A 13,145-nucleotide genomic window follows, 5' to 3' on the forward strand; every position below is an offset into this window, starting at 1 on the left:
GCATTACAAATTATCTAGTGCATTCGTTAGTTTCCGCTTATGCGTGTTAATTACGAAGGAATTTTGTTGTTTCGGCGACCCTGTGGTCCGTGTACTTTTGCTCACGGGCCTATCTGCGGCGTCTTACGAATAGCAGCTGCGCAGACTTGACATTAGTGTCGCGAAGCTTCACATCAAAAGATGATTAGCTTTGCCACATTGAGACTTAAGAGTGGTCACATTCCCACATACTTAAAGATTAACGGATGAAATGGATCTTTCGCTCGTGGTTTCTTGGAGAAGAACCGACTGGACTGTGTTTGCGTGACTTATGGAAGAATCATGACGGGGAGATTCGGCCGGCATCGTAGACGATACGATCACAGATGCAATGAAAACTGCCAAGTGTTCATTGTCTCTGTCATCGAACCCAACCGATTTCGATATTCAACTTGAGAGACTCCATGTGCGATTCGACGACGTTCTTAATGAAAATGGCGGCGGAATAAATCAATTTGTTATCTCGGACATGCGTGGCGCATGCACAAGAAAATTCAGCGTCGTTCCGAGAAGCTAGACAGCAAGCGATGGTACACATTCTGTGGATCACTGGACCCTCGCAAACCACTGTCATGTCACACATCGGGAGGACAGCGCGTGCTCTTCGATCATTGCCGCAACAACGACATTAATTTGTAGCGTTTGCCCTCCGTCTTATCTAAACTGAGCTTGATGTGGCGGAGAAATCCTGTGGGAGAATCACAGGGGAGCCTGTCAACACCAACGGCAATGTAAGTGTCCTCTCTGCGGCTCAGGTACCAGAAATGGGCGTGCCTTTTACTATGGAAGAACTCGAAGCTGCCCTGGCTGTCTCTCAACAAGCATCCTCTCCGAGTCCTGACGACCACATCCGTGCTACCCTGGCACACCTTGGACAAAGAAGAGCGCTTCGGAGCACCTTTAACAACTCGTGTCATAGAGGCACAGTTCCCCGGGAATGGAAGTTATATCGGCGTTTACCATTGCTAAAGACGGGAAAATCCTCGTTGGACTTGGCTGCATATCGTCCCATTTCTCTGGCCAGCTGCGTCGCAAAGGTGATGGAAAGGATGGTGCTTGTGCGTCTAGAATGGCACCGCGAGTGTTACAACATCTATCCCGCCTCTATGGCAGCCTTTCCGGGGCCGTTCCTCAACTGATAGCATCATTGACCTCACAACGTTTGTTCAAGAGGAGAAACGTGTACCGAGATTCATGCGCGGGAAAACATGGGCACGTCTGTAGGTTCCACATTTCAGTTGTACAGAGCTCCATTTCTTTGATTTCTACGCTACAGTACGTGCAATTCGAATGTTCGATTGTCGGAGAGCTTACACGGCTAAGCAGTGCACACGTGTTTAAGACTACCTCGCTGCGCTTCAACATCTGTAACAATCGCACTCGCCAAAGCTCACACCATCCAAGCACACGTTGCTGTGAATTATCTCAGGGCGTATAGTCATCCTTCTTCCCGAGCCCCCGATCACCAAGTCATGTTCTTGTCATCGCACAGACCTCGCGCCACGTTTTCTGAAGCTGTAATCACCCGTCAAGACTGTCGTCTATCAGGGTACACACCAACAGCAAGGCATTCATTTCCCATGTGATGTCTCCTCAGCCCCAGGTGCTCCTAATTGTTCCGGGTGCATAGCAGAAGGCAAGTCAACGAAAAGCAGCACTGAACCAGATGACGATGCTTTTAATGGAATGAGACGCACTGGGAATGAATGATTATCTATACCGATGGTTCGGTCCCATCTAGCAGCTGCTGAGGTGCCGTTGTCATTCCGGCTATGAAAACTACAATCGAATTCAAACTCACGCACAACAACCTCAACCACCGGAGAGCTTGCTACCCTGTGTGCTGCTTCGACTTACCTCCTGCAAGAAACACCTCGGAAATGGCTCATTTTTGCAGCAGTATAGACCGTTTTTATAGTATAGGCCGCCATATTGTGAACGCACTGGCGCCACCTATGAGCAGCGCCATACTGGCTTGGGTGAAAACGGTCTTTTGCGTGGCAGGAATATGCTCGGCGGTGGGTTCTGGCGTTTGTTTTCGCGGTCGTGCGTTCTGTTTAGTATGACGTGCATCTTCTACGTGGTACATGGTTCTGTGAGATGTGCTGAGGTGGTTTAAGGCGTCATGGCCGGAATTTCTGCTTGCGTTGAGGTGGGCGGAACACGCAGCGCGATGTGTGCGCGCATATTTGAGCCTATACAATCAGCCTCGGAGATCAATTGTGTATTTCTGAATGTTCCAATCACTAATGTGACTTTATTGCAGTATTATGCTCTATTTCTAAGCTATGGTTTAGGAGCCATGAAACATACGCGACGATCGTAACAGCGTAGTACCGTTCTGCTACGATAGGAGCTGTGATGTTATACTTTGACAAATGTCAAACTGTTCGCTGCAGGTTATATTGCGTGACTACTTGGTTCGACGGATGAGGTTTCTGACCCTGAATAAAATAGTTTTGGCAAGTAAGAGCAGGATACCTTACAGCCTGAATTAAGCTTGTCCAGCAAAGCGACTGTTCACGAACTGCGCGAGCGTTGTTGGAACCTCAGCGCTGACGCCCGTTGTTGCACCTGGGTCGCAAGCCCCAAGGGTAGCGTTGGCCTGGCGGCCTGGGGCACAACTGGAAGCATTCGAAGGTCCCGGCAAAGCATGAGTCGACTGGTAACAGAACAACTTGTTTATTCTAGCATCGCAAAAGAGCGGGCGGTCAGGTCGACCGAAGTGGAGAGACGGGAGAGCACGTTACTCAACAGAAGAAATCGGAGCCTCTCTCTTGGCGTCCGGGGGCAGCTGCTTTTATACTCTCGCAGTTGAGGGCAAGAAGGAACGCCTCTATAGACGCGCACGTGACTGTGCCGCTCGGGAACGTTGGGAAGAGTAGGTGACGCATCCGCCGGGCCGGCGCCGCTCGGGGACGTTGGGACGAGTTGGTGACGCATCCGCCGGGCCGGCGCCGCTCGGGGACGTTGGGATGAGTAGGTGACGCATCCGCCGGGCCGGCGCCGGTCTGACCTCCTCGCTTCACAGTTGGGGGAGCTCCTCTCCCAAGCTGCCGCGCTTCGACAAGCGTGGGCACCAACATGCACACACACACGCACACGAAGACACGTGGCATGGGAACATGCCTGGACGCGCTTGGCGGGGAGGCGTAGCGGCGGCGCCGAACGGGCCAAAATGTCTGCCGCTTTGAACGAAGCCCCGGCGTCCGTTGCATCCGCACCGGCTATACCGCGCGTCGTAGGCGAAACGTAACAGCGTCCTAAGCAGTGATAGGTGCTGGATTACATACATCTTTGTTCTATGTACCGCATGGTCCAAGAATACGGCATCAGCTAGTATATATTTATGAACGTTGTGTGGCGTGACTATGCGAGGTCCTATTGCGGCGTTAGCCAGTTGTATCTTGCTTTTTCGAGACAGAGGATGATAACCGAATTCTTTAATTCGGTTGTGTTTGTTCCGTTCTCTACGACGCACTCACACGTATTACGGAAATATTGTCCTCAAAAATAGGCATCGCTTTCTTTGTATGCGATCCCTCTAATATATTATGGCTGTATTCATCCTGTTGTGGTCGCACCGCTGGCGCGAGTTGTTGGGAACTCGGCGCTGACGCCCGTTGTTGCACCTGGGTCGCAAGCCCCAAGGGTAGCGTTGGCCTGGCGGCCTGGGGTACAACTGGAAGCATCCGAAGGTCCCGGCAAAGCATGAGTCGACTGGTAACAACAAAACAACTTGTTTATTCTAACATCGCAAAGAGTTGGCGGTCAGGTTGACCGAAGTAGAGAGACGGGAGTGCACTTTACTCAACAGAAGAAATCGGAGCCCTCCTTTGGCGTCCGGGGGCAGCTGCTTTTATACTCTCGCAGTTGAGGGCAAGAAGGAACCCCTCTATAGGCGAGCACGTGACGGTGCCGCTCGGCACAATGGCATAAGGTGGCGCAGCGTCGTGTCGGCGCCACTCGGACCCCCCTTGCTTCACAGTTGTTGGGAGCTCCTCTCCCCGGCTGCCGCGCTTCGAAAAGCGTGGGCACAATGGGAAGAGAAGGAGGAGCAGCCGTCGTGTCGGCGCCGCTCGGACCCCCTTGCTTCACAGTTGTTGGGAGCTCCTCTCCCCGGCTGCCGCGCTTCGACAAGCGTGGGCACAATGGGAAGAGAAGGAGGAGCAGCCGTCGTGTCGGCGCCGCTCGGACCCCCTTGCTTCACAGTTGTTGGGAGCTCCTCTCCCCGGCTGCCGCGCTTCGACAAGCGTGGGCACAATGGGAAGAGAAGGAGGAGCAGTCGTCGTGTCGGCGCCGCTCGGACCCCCTTGCTTCACAGTTGTTGGGAGCTCCTCTCCCCGGCTGCCGCGCTTCGACAAGCGTGGGCACAATGGGAAGAGAAGGAGGAGCAGCCGTCGTGTCGGCGCCGCTCGGACCCCCTTGCTTCACAGTTGTTGGGAGCTCCTCTCCCCGGCTGCCGCGCTTCGACAAGCGTGGGCACTATGGGAAGAGAAGGAGGAGCAGCCGTCGTGTCGGCGCCGCTCGGACCCCCTTGCTTCACAGTTGTTGGGAGCTCCTCTCCCCGGCTGCCGCGCTTCGACAAGCGTGGGCACCAATATGCACATACACTCACACACGCACATGAAGACACGTGGCATCAGAACATGCCTGGACGCGCTTGGCGGGGAGGCGTAGCGGCGGCGCCGAACGGGCCAAAATGTCTGCCGCTTTGTTGCAGCCGCGCCGGCTAAACCGCGCGTCGTAGGCGAAACGTAACAGACCGCCCCGCCGGGGGAAGGAGATCCCGATGGTCAGGGGACTGCATCCGCTGTCCGGAGGGATGTCGCTCGATGATGCTCATAACCGAAGTCGGGCGTCCCTCGACGTTTCTTGAGCGCAGCGCACAGAGAAGGCCTCGTTCTCTCGTTCAGGTTCGCACAGGACACTGCAAAGTGACTTCGGGAGAGTTCACATTTTTGTTCTCGTTCCCCGCAAGCGTTAGAACTACGCTGAAACTCAACCGCTCAGTCAGCAAGCACGGCACAACCCTCACTAAGCCCTGCCAGGCTCTTTCCCCTTCTATACCACTGCCTAGTTCCTTACAGTAGTCTAGCAGCACTTAGAACGCGTCCACAAATTGGAAAATTGCACTAGAAAGCATGTCATCACTTTGAAACACTAAACAAAAGCAATATGTTAAAAATCCTGCCTCAGGAAGAAAAACCTCAGTAACAAACAATTTTGAGGCTGATTCCTACGTTAGGGGCTTCGACTTAAGCCATCGGCGTTACCGTTGAGACTCCCCTTTTTGTAACGCACCTCAAAGGAATATTGTTGCAAAGCGAGGCTCCAGCGCAGGAGGCGGCCATTTTTGGGAGAGATGGTCTGCAGCCATTGGAGAGGGCAGTGATCCATCTCAATGATAAACCTCGAGCCGGCTAGATAGCATGACAATTTCTGAACGGCCCACACGAGACACGCACACTCTTTCTCGGTGGCGCTATACGCCTGCTCACGACTGGTCAGCTTACGACTAGCATACAGGACGGGGTGTTCTACTTCTCCATTTTCCCGTTGGCACAGTACAACGCCCATGCCTCGCTCACTAGCATCGCACTGAACTACGAACCCTTTTGTATAGTCTGGCGATCGTAGCACAGGCTGGCTTGTTAGGGCGCTCTTTAGGGCGCTAAAAGCTCTTTCCTTTGTCTCGTCCCATACGACTGTTTGGGGCTCTGTTTTTCTTAGAGCATCCGTCAGGGGAGCCGCGATATCAGAGTACCTGGGGATGTACCTCTGATAGTAGCCGGCGACACCTAAGAACGACCGAATATCGGTCTTCGTGCGCGGTTGCGGGAAGTCTCGCACAGCGGCCACCTTTATTTCAGAGGGGCGGCGACGACCATGACCAATCACGTGACCGAGGTAGACAGCCTCGGCCTGTGCTAACTGGCACTTGGGAGCCTTGACTGTCAAGCCCGCTTCGCGCAGGCGGGTTAGCACTGCCCGCAAGTGTGCCATATGCTCACACCAGGATGCGGAGAATATCGCTACGTCGTCTAGATACGGTAAAGCGAATTCTTCCTGTCCCCGCAACACTTTATCCATGAGGCTTGAAAAACAGTATGGCGCGTTCTTCAAACCAAAACTCAACACTTTAGGACGGTATGTTCCCATTGGTGAAATGAACGCCGCATACCTACTAGCCTCTTCTGTAAGTGGAACCTGCCAATAACCCCTGACAAGATCTAGGGTGGAAACAAACTGAGCGCTACTAACTTTCTCAAGGCGCTCCTCGATGTTAGGGATCGGATAAATTTGATCCTTAGTGATGGAATTAAGCCTGCGGTAGTCGACGCAAGGACGAGGTTCCTTGCCCGGTACCTCAACTAAAATCAAAGGGGAGGTATAATCACTCTCACCTGCCTCAATAACACCGAGCTGTAGCATTTTCTTTACCTCAGCCTCCATAATATCGTTCTGGCGGGGTGACACCCGATACTTCTTGGATCGTACTGGCTCTGGGGAGGTAAGTTCTATGTCATGAGTAAGGACAGAAGTCCTACCAGGCCTCTCAGAGAACAGACCTTGAAACTCTTGTAAAAGCTGGTGTAGTTCGGTTTTCTGCTCAGGCGACAGCGATGCTTCACTGATTAAGTCACTAATGACTTGATCGGTGTCTTCCCTGTTCGTCACTGAGCCTAGTCCCGGAAGCTCGACCGGAAGCTCTTCAGGAACGTTTACCATCATGCACACTACTGCTTCCCTTTGTCTATAAGGTTTGAGCAGATTACAGTGGTAAACTTGCTGTGCTTTCCGCTTTCCTGGCAGACTCACCACGTAGTTAACGTCCGACAGTTTCTGAACAATTCATGCTGGGCCCTCCCACTGCACGTCTAGTTTGTTGTTTAGCGATGTGCGTAATATCATGACCTCATCGCCCACCTCAAAACGACGGGCCCTGGCGGTCCGATCATAATAAACCTTGGCCCTCTGCTGGGCCTTTGCCATTGCTTCACCTGACAACTCCTGTGCCCTTCTTAAGCGTTCGAGGAGCTTAAGCACGTACTCCACCACGACTGGGTCGTCGCCCCTGCCTTCCCACGATTCTCGAAGCATGCGAAGCGGAGACCGAAGCGAGCGACCGTACACCAGCTCAGCTGGCGAAAACCCCGTAGCCGCATGCGGCGCGGTCCTTAATGCAAACATCACCCCAGGCAGACACAGCTCCCAGTCAGTTTGATGTTCAAAACACAAGGCTCTCAACACGCGCTTCATGACGGAGTGGAGCTTCTCAACGGAATTCGACTGTGGGTGGTACACTGAGCTGTGTAACAGCTTTACCCCACACCTTTCGAGAAAAGTTGTCGTCAAAGCGCTAGTAAACACTGTGCCCTGATCTGATTGGATTTCCGCAGGGAAACCAACTCGCGCAAATATGGACAGTAGTGCATTGACTATCTCAACTGAGCTGAGTTCTTTAAGCGGCACTGCTTCAGGGAACTTTGTCGCTGGGCAGATCACAGTCAAAATGTGTCTGTACCCCGTGGCTGTTACCGGCAGAGGTCCCACTGTATCAATAACGAGCCGTCTAAAAGGCTCCGTAATGATAGGTACCAACTTCAACGGCGCCCTCGATTTGTCCCCTGGTTTGCCCACCCGCTGACAGGTGTCACATGTCCTCACGAAATGGTCTGCGTCCCGAAAACACCCTGGCCAATAGTACTCTTGCAAGAGACGGTCCTTAGTTTTCTTAACTCCTAGGTGTCCGGACCACGAACCCCCGTGCGACAAGCGTAACAAATCCTCACGATAGCATTGAGGCACGATCAGCTGATCGAACTCCACTCCTCTGCGGTCTAGATACTTCCGGTACAGGACTCCACCTCTTTCCACAAAACGCGCATTTTTCCTGGCGATACCTTCCTTGACAATGCAGCGTACGTTTTCTAGGCTGCCATCCTTTTTTTGCTCGGCTATCAAAGCCGACCGGCTGACTTTTAGCAACCTATTAAGTCCGTCTGACGTAGGCGCGATGAGAAAATCTGCAGATAGCTCTTCTAACTTTCCCGCATCGGGATTTTCCTCTCCAGTATCTGGTGCCTTTAACGTTACAGACTCAAGTTTATTCAGTTCGGGCGTGCTCTGAATATCAGCTTGCTGCGCCTCTGACCCTTTTTCATTGTTTGATAACGTCGGCCCCGCAACTACCGCCTTTGCAGCGAGCTCCCGAACCTTCGATCTGATTAATGCCTGAACGCTAGCCTCACCAAACAAAAGCCCCTTCTCGCGCAGGAGGTGATCGGACCTGTTCGAAAATAGGTACGGGTACTGGGGGGGCAGCATAGATGACACTGCCGCCTCCGTCTCAAGTGCTCCGAATGGTCCTTCAATAAGCACTTTTGCTACGGGCAGACACACGCTATGAGCTTCCACGGCTTGCTTGATCCATGCGCACTCGCCTGTGAACATATCGGGTTCTACGTAGGAGGGGTGAACTACATCCATCGTAGCTGCGGAATCGCGCAGCACTCGGCACTCTTTCCCGTTCACGAGGAGGTCTCGCATGTAAGGCTCGAGAAGCTTCATGTTCTCGTCAGTGCTGCATAATTGCAAAAACACAACTTTTGTTTTTGTTTCCGGACACTGCGCCGAAAAGTGACCCGGCTTCTGGCACGTATAACACACGCGCGCTTGCCTCATCTCGAACCGCTTTCTGCGTTCGGCTTCGGCTGCCGCCGTCTCTTTACGTTTGGTCGGACTGCTTTCACTCGCATCCTCACTACGCGTGTCCCCCTTTAATCTCATGGGCGTGAACCTCGGCCTCTCAAACTTCGAGCCAAATTCACCCTTTTGACCGTCCTTAGCTCCGTGAGCCCGACGCGTCACAAACTCCTCGGCTAGCTCAGCGGCTTTAGCCCCCGTACAAACGTCTGGCCTATCCAAGACCCAGTACCGCACGTTCTCAGGTAACCGACTATAAAACTGTTCCAGCCCGAAGCACTGCAGAACTTTATCGTGGTCACCAAACGCTTTCTCTTCTTTGAGCCACTCCTGCATGTTTGACATAAGCCTGTACGCAAACTCTGTATATGACTCACTTTTGCCTTTCTCATTTTCCCGAAACTTCCGACGGAACGCCTCCGCTGACAGTCTGTACTTTTTTAGCAGACTCGATTTCACTTTGTCGAAATCCTCTGCCTCCTCTCTATTCAAGCGAGCGACTACGTCGGCCGCCTCGCCGGGTAACAAAGTGAGCAAGCGCTGTGGCCACGTTTCCCGATAGAACCCCTGCTTCTCGCACGTTCGCTCAAAGTTAACCAGGAACAAACCAATGTCCTCTCCAAGCTTAAACGGCCGCATCAGGTCAGTCATTTTGAACAATACTCGTTCTCCTGCACCGTGTGCCTGACTTCCATTACGAGCGCGTTCCATCTCTACCTCGAGACGCTTCATTTCCAAAGCGTGGTCGCGCTCTTCTTTTTCTTTCTCTTTTTGTTCTTTACGTTCGCGCTCCTGTTTCTCTTTTTGCTCTTTAAGTTCGCGCTCCTGTCTTTTTGCAGTCTCCCTCTCCTCAATGGTCTCAAGGCATTCCGACAGCTCGTCATCCTCAGCTTCTAACTCAAGAATAGCCCTTAGCAGTTCAGGTTTTCTGAGTTTGTCTGAGACATCCAGACCCAACTCTCTTGCAAGCTCCAGCAATTTCGGTTTGCGCAACGACTTCAAATCCATGGCTGCTCTGAATGCTGCTTTCTCTACTGCCTATTATTGTCTTGCCGCAATCTAACCCGGCAGCAACGACAACCACAATTACCAGCTCTGTTTCTGACACTAACAAAAACCTGGCAAAGCTCAGAAGAAGAAAGTCCCGCACTCACCAAACCTCGCAGCCAAGAGTTCAGCGCAGTCGTTCCGCTGCAGGCAACCAGTCATCACACAGGGCTCGTTGCACTGCTCCCGGATGGTCGTTGAGCTGCTCAGCATACAGTCAACTGCATCTCTTCGCTGCTGGCCTCCGTTGTCGCGATCTCACCGCTGGCAGACAGTTGTTGTGGTCGCACCGCTGGCGCGAGTTGTTGGGAACTCGGCGCTGACGCCCGTTGTTGCACCTGGGTCGCAAGCCCCAAGGGTAGCGTTGGCCTGGCGGCCTGGGGTACAACTGGAAGCATCCGAAGGTCCCGGCAAAGCATGAGTCGACTGGTAACAACAAAACAACTTGTTTATTCTAACATCGCAAAGAGTTGGCGGTCAGGTTGACCGAAGTAGAGAGACGGGAGTGCACTTTACTCAACAGAAGAAATCGGAGCCCTCCTTTGGCGTCCGGGGGCAGCTGCTTTTATACTCTCGCAGTTGAGGGCAAGAAGGAACCCCTCTATAGACGAGCACGTGACGGTGCCGCTCGGCACAATGGGATAAGGTGGCGCAGCGTCGTGTCGGCGCCACTCGGACCCCCCTTGCTTCACAGTTGTTGGGAGCTCCTCTCCCCGGCTGCCGCGCTTCAACAAGCGTGGGCACAATGGGAAGAGAAGGAGGAGCAGCCGTCGTGTCGGCGCCGCTCGGACCCCCTTGCTTCACAGTTGTTGGGAGCTCCTCTCCCCGGCTGCCGCGCTTCGACAAGCGTGGGCACAATGGGAAGAGAAGGAGGAGCAGTCGTCGTGTCGGCGCCGCTCGGACCCCCTTGCTTCACAGTTGTTGGGAGCTCCTCTCCCCGGCTGCCGCGCTTCGACAAGCGTGGGCACAATGGGAAGAGAAGGAGGAGCAGCCGTCGTGTCGGCGCCGCTCGGACCCCCTTGCTTCACAGTTGTTGGGAGCTCCTCTCCCCGGCTGCCGCGCTTCGACAAGCGTGGGCACAATGGGAAGAGAAGGAGGAGCAGCCGTCGTGTCGGCGCCGCTCGGACCCCCTTGCTTCACAGTTGTTGGGAGCTCCTCTCCCCGGCTGCCGCGCTTCGACAAGCGTGGGCACCAATATGCACATACACTCACACACGCACATGAAGACACGTGGCATCAGAACATGCCTGGACGCGCTTGGCGGGGAGGCGTAGCGGCGGCGCCGAACGGGCCAAAATGTCTGCCGCTTTGTTGCAGCCGCGCCGGCTAAACCGCGCGTCGTAGGCGAAACGTAACAATCCCAAAAAAGGCAATGCCGAAGCGCACAGCTTACATATGTATCACTGTGTTGAGCAGCGCCGTCGGCCTCATGCAGAAGGCTAGCGTAGACATATGGTAATTTGAAGCCTAAAAGACTTGAAATGCGCGAGAACGATGCCGGTACATCACAAATATTTGATACCGCCGGCCACTTAGATGTTTCGTGGTTGCCTTAGGTTGACCGTGCACGAGCATGCGCTCTAATGTTTTATGTTTTACTCGCTACGCCAAGCGATCAGATCGTGAGCAGATTTACCATTTCATGCTGTTAATACAGAGACACCGGTTTTCTTTCCTGAATTAAAACTGATATAAGCAAAATTGTTCCCAACACGTACACACACCACGACTGATAATGTGCGTACACTGCGGCTGATAAAACGCGTCACATTTTTGCGCCCCCAAGAGATATTTCCGCCTACTGTAGTTACCGATGCAGCGAAAGGCTTCCCTGACGACCTTATGTGAACGGACATGGCGTAAATTTCAGAAAGTACCATCTAAAACATCTGGAAATCGTTCCGCAGCACGCGACAGCAATACTTTCAAGCAGCGCCGCGCCGGATCACCCAAGCCAGAGAGGAGGAAAGGCTCTCCTATCTGGCTGGACGTGTCTCCAGTGTAACTCGTCAGTGTGGTTATCTATACCGGGTGTCACAGCGAACGCTTTGATAATTTTTTTAATGTTGCCTGTGTTGCACAATTCTAGTTTACGAACTGGTCTACACGAAGAGGCGGACATTGCTTGCACAAAAGCTTGAAATGTATAATCGGCCAATTAACAAAAAATTAACTAATTAAGTTTTCAACTAATTACTTCATGGTCAGTATTCCAATTTACAAATTCTAACCGTGGAGTTCGCAAGGCGAATCGGCTTGGAACGAATTCTTAACATGACACCAGATTCGAGATAATAATTCCCGAACTTTTCGGAGAAAGGCATTGGCGTTGCAGTTACTTTCTTAAGGAAACATCGTTTATGCACTGAAGCGCAGAAGTAACTGAAACACCAATGCATTTCTCCGCGAAGCTCAAGAATTGATATCTCGAAACTGGTGTCGTCTTGAGAATCCGTTCCAACTGGATTCGCCTTGCGAGCTACACCGCTAGAATTTTGATATTGCAACATTGGCCATGACGTAATTAGTTAGAATCTTCATTAGTGAATTTTTTAATGCTCGATCACGCATTTCAATTGTTTGTGCAAGTAATGTTCGCCTCATCGACTTGAACAGCTCATAACTGAGTCAGTGAGTGAAACAACTTTAGTAGGTCCAGAGAAGAGCAGGGGATACCCCGAGCCACTCGATTATACCACGTAGGCACCGCCAAGCCGAGGTTGACGCCCCGATCGTGGGCACTCTGGATGGCCAGGGTTTGGTCCTTGAGTTCGGGGCTAGCCAAGAGCGCAGCCCACCTATCCTCGCTGAAGGAGGAGCCAATGGCTTCGCACTCCCACAACACATGGTCCAATGTTGCCGTTAGTCCGCAGGCAGGACAGTCCGCACTGGGATAACTTTCAGGGTATATTGCATGAAGGACCGCAAGGTTAGGATACGCGCGGGCTTGTAAAAGTCGAGGGGTCACAGCCCGCGCCTCATGGAATGTGAGTAAGGGTTCCTCGGGGGGCAGGGGGTCTGTGGAGGCGGCGCAGTCAGTGAGTCCTCGCGCGGCCTCGTGCGCACCCTCGTTAGGGTTAGAAGGAGAGCCCTCTGTCGACCCTAGGTGAGCGGGAAACCAAGTGAAAGAATGCGGAGATATGCTTTTGGCGCCCTGGAGAATGCGGAGGGCCTGAGGTGAGACCATCCCGGTTACGTAGGCGTTAATGGCTGCCTTGGAATCGCTATATATTGCCTCTCTGCGACCATCGAGCACAGCCAGCATGATCACAACCTGTTCGGCTACCACGGGCCTCGAAGTGCGTACCGTAGCGCAGCAACTGAGCCTGGAATTGGAGTCTACGATGGAG

The sequence above is a fragment of the Dermacentor variabilis genome, chromosome 6, assembly GCF_050947875.1.
Source record: "Dermacentor variabilis isolate Ectoservices chromosome 6, ASM5094787v1, whole genome shotgun sequence".
Classification (NCBI taxonomy): domain Eukaryota; kingdom Metazoa; phylum Arthropoda; class Arachnida; order Ixodida; family Ixodidae; genus Dermacentor; species Dermacentor variabilis.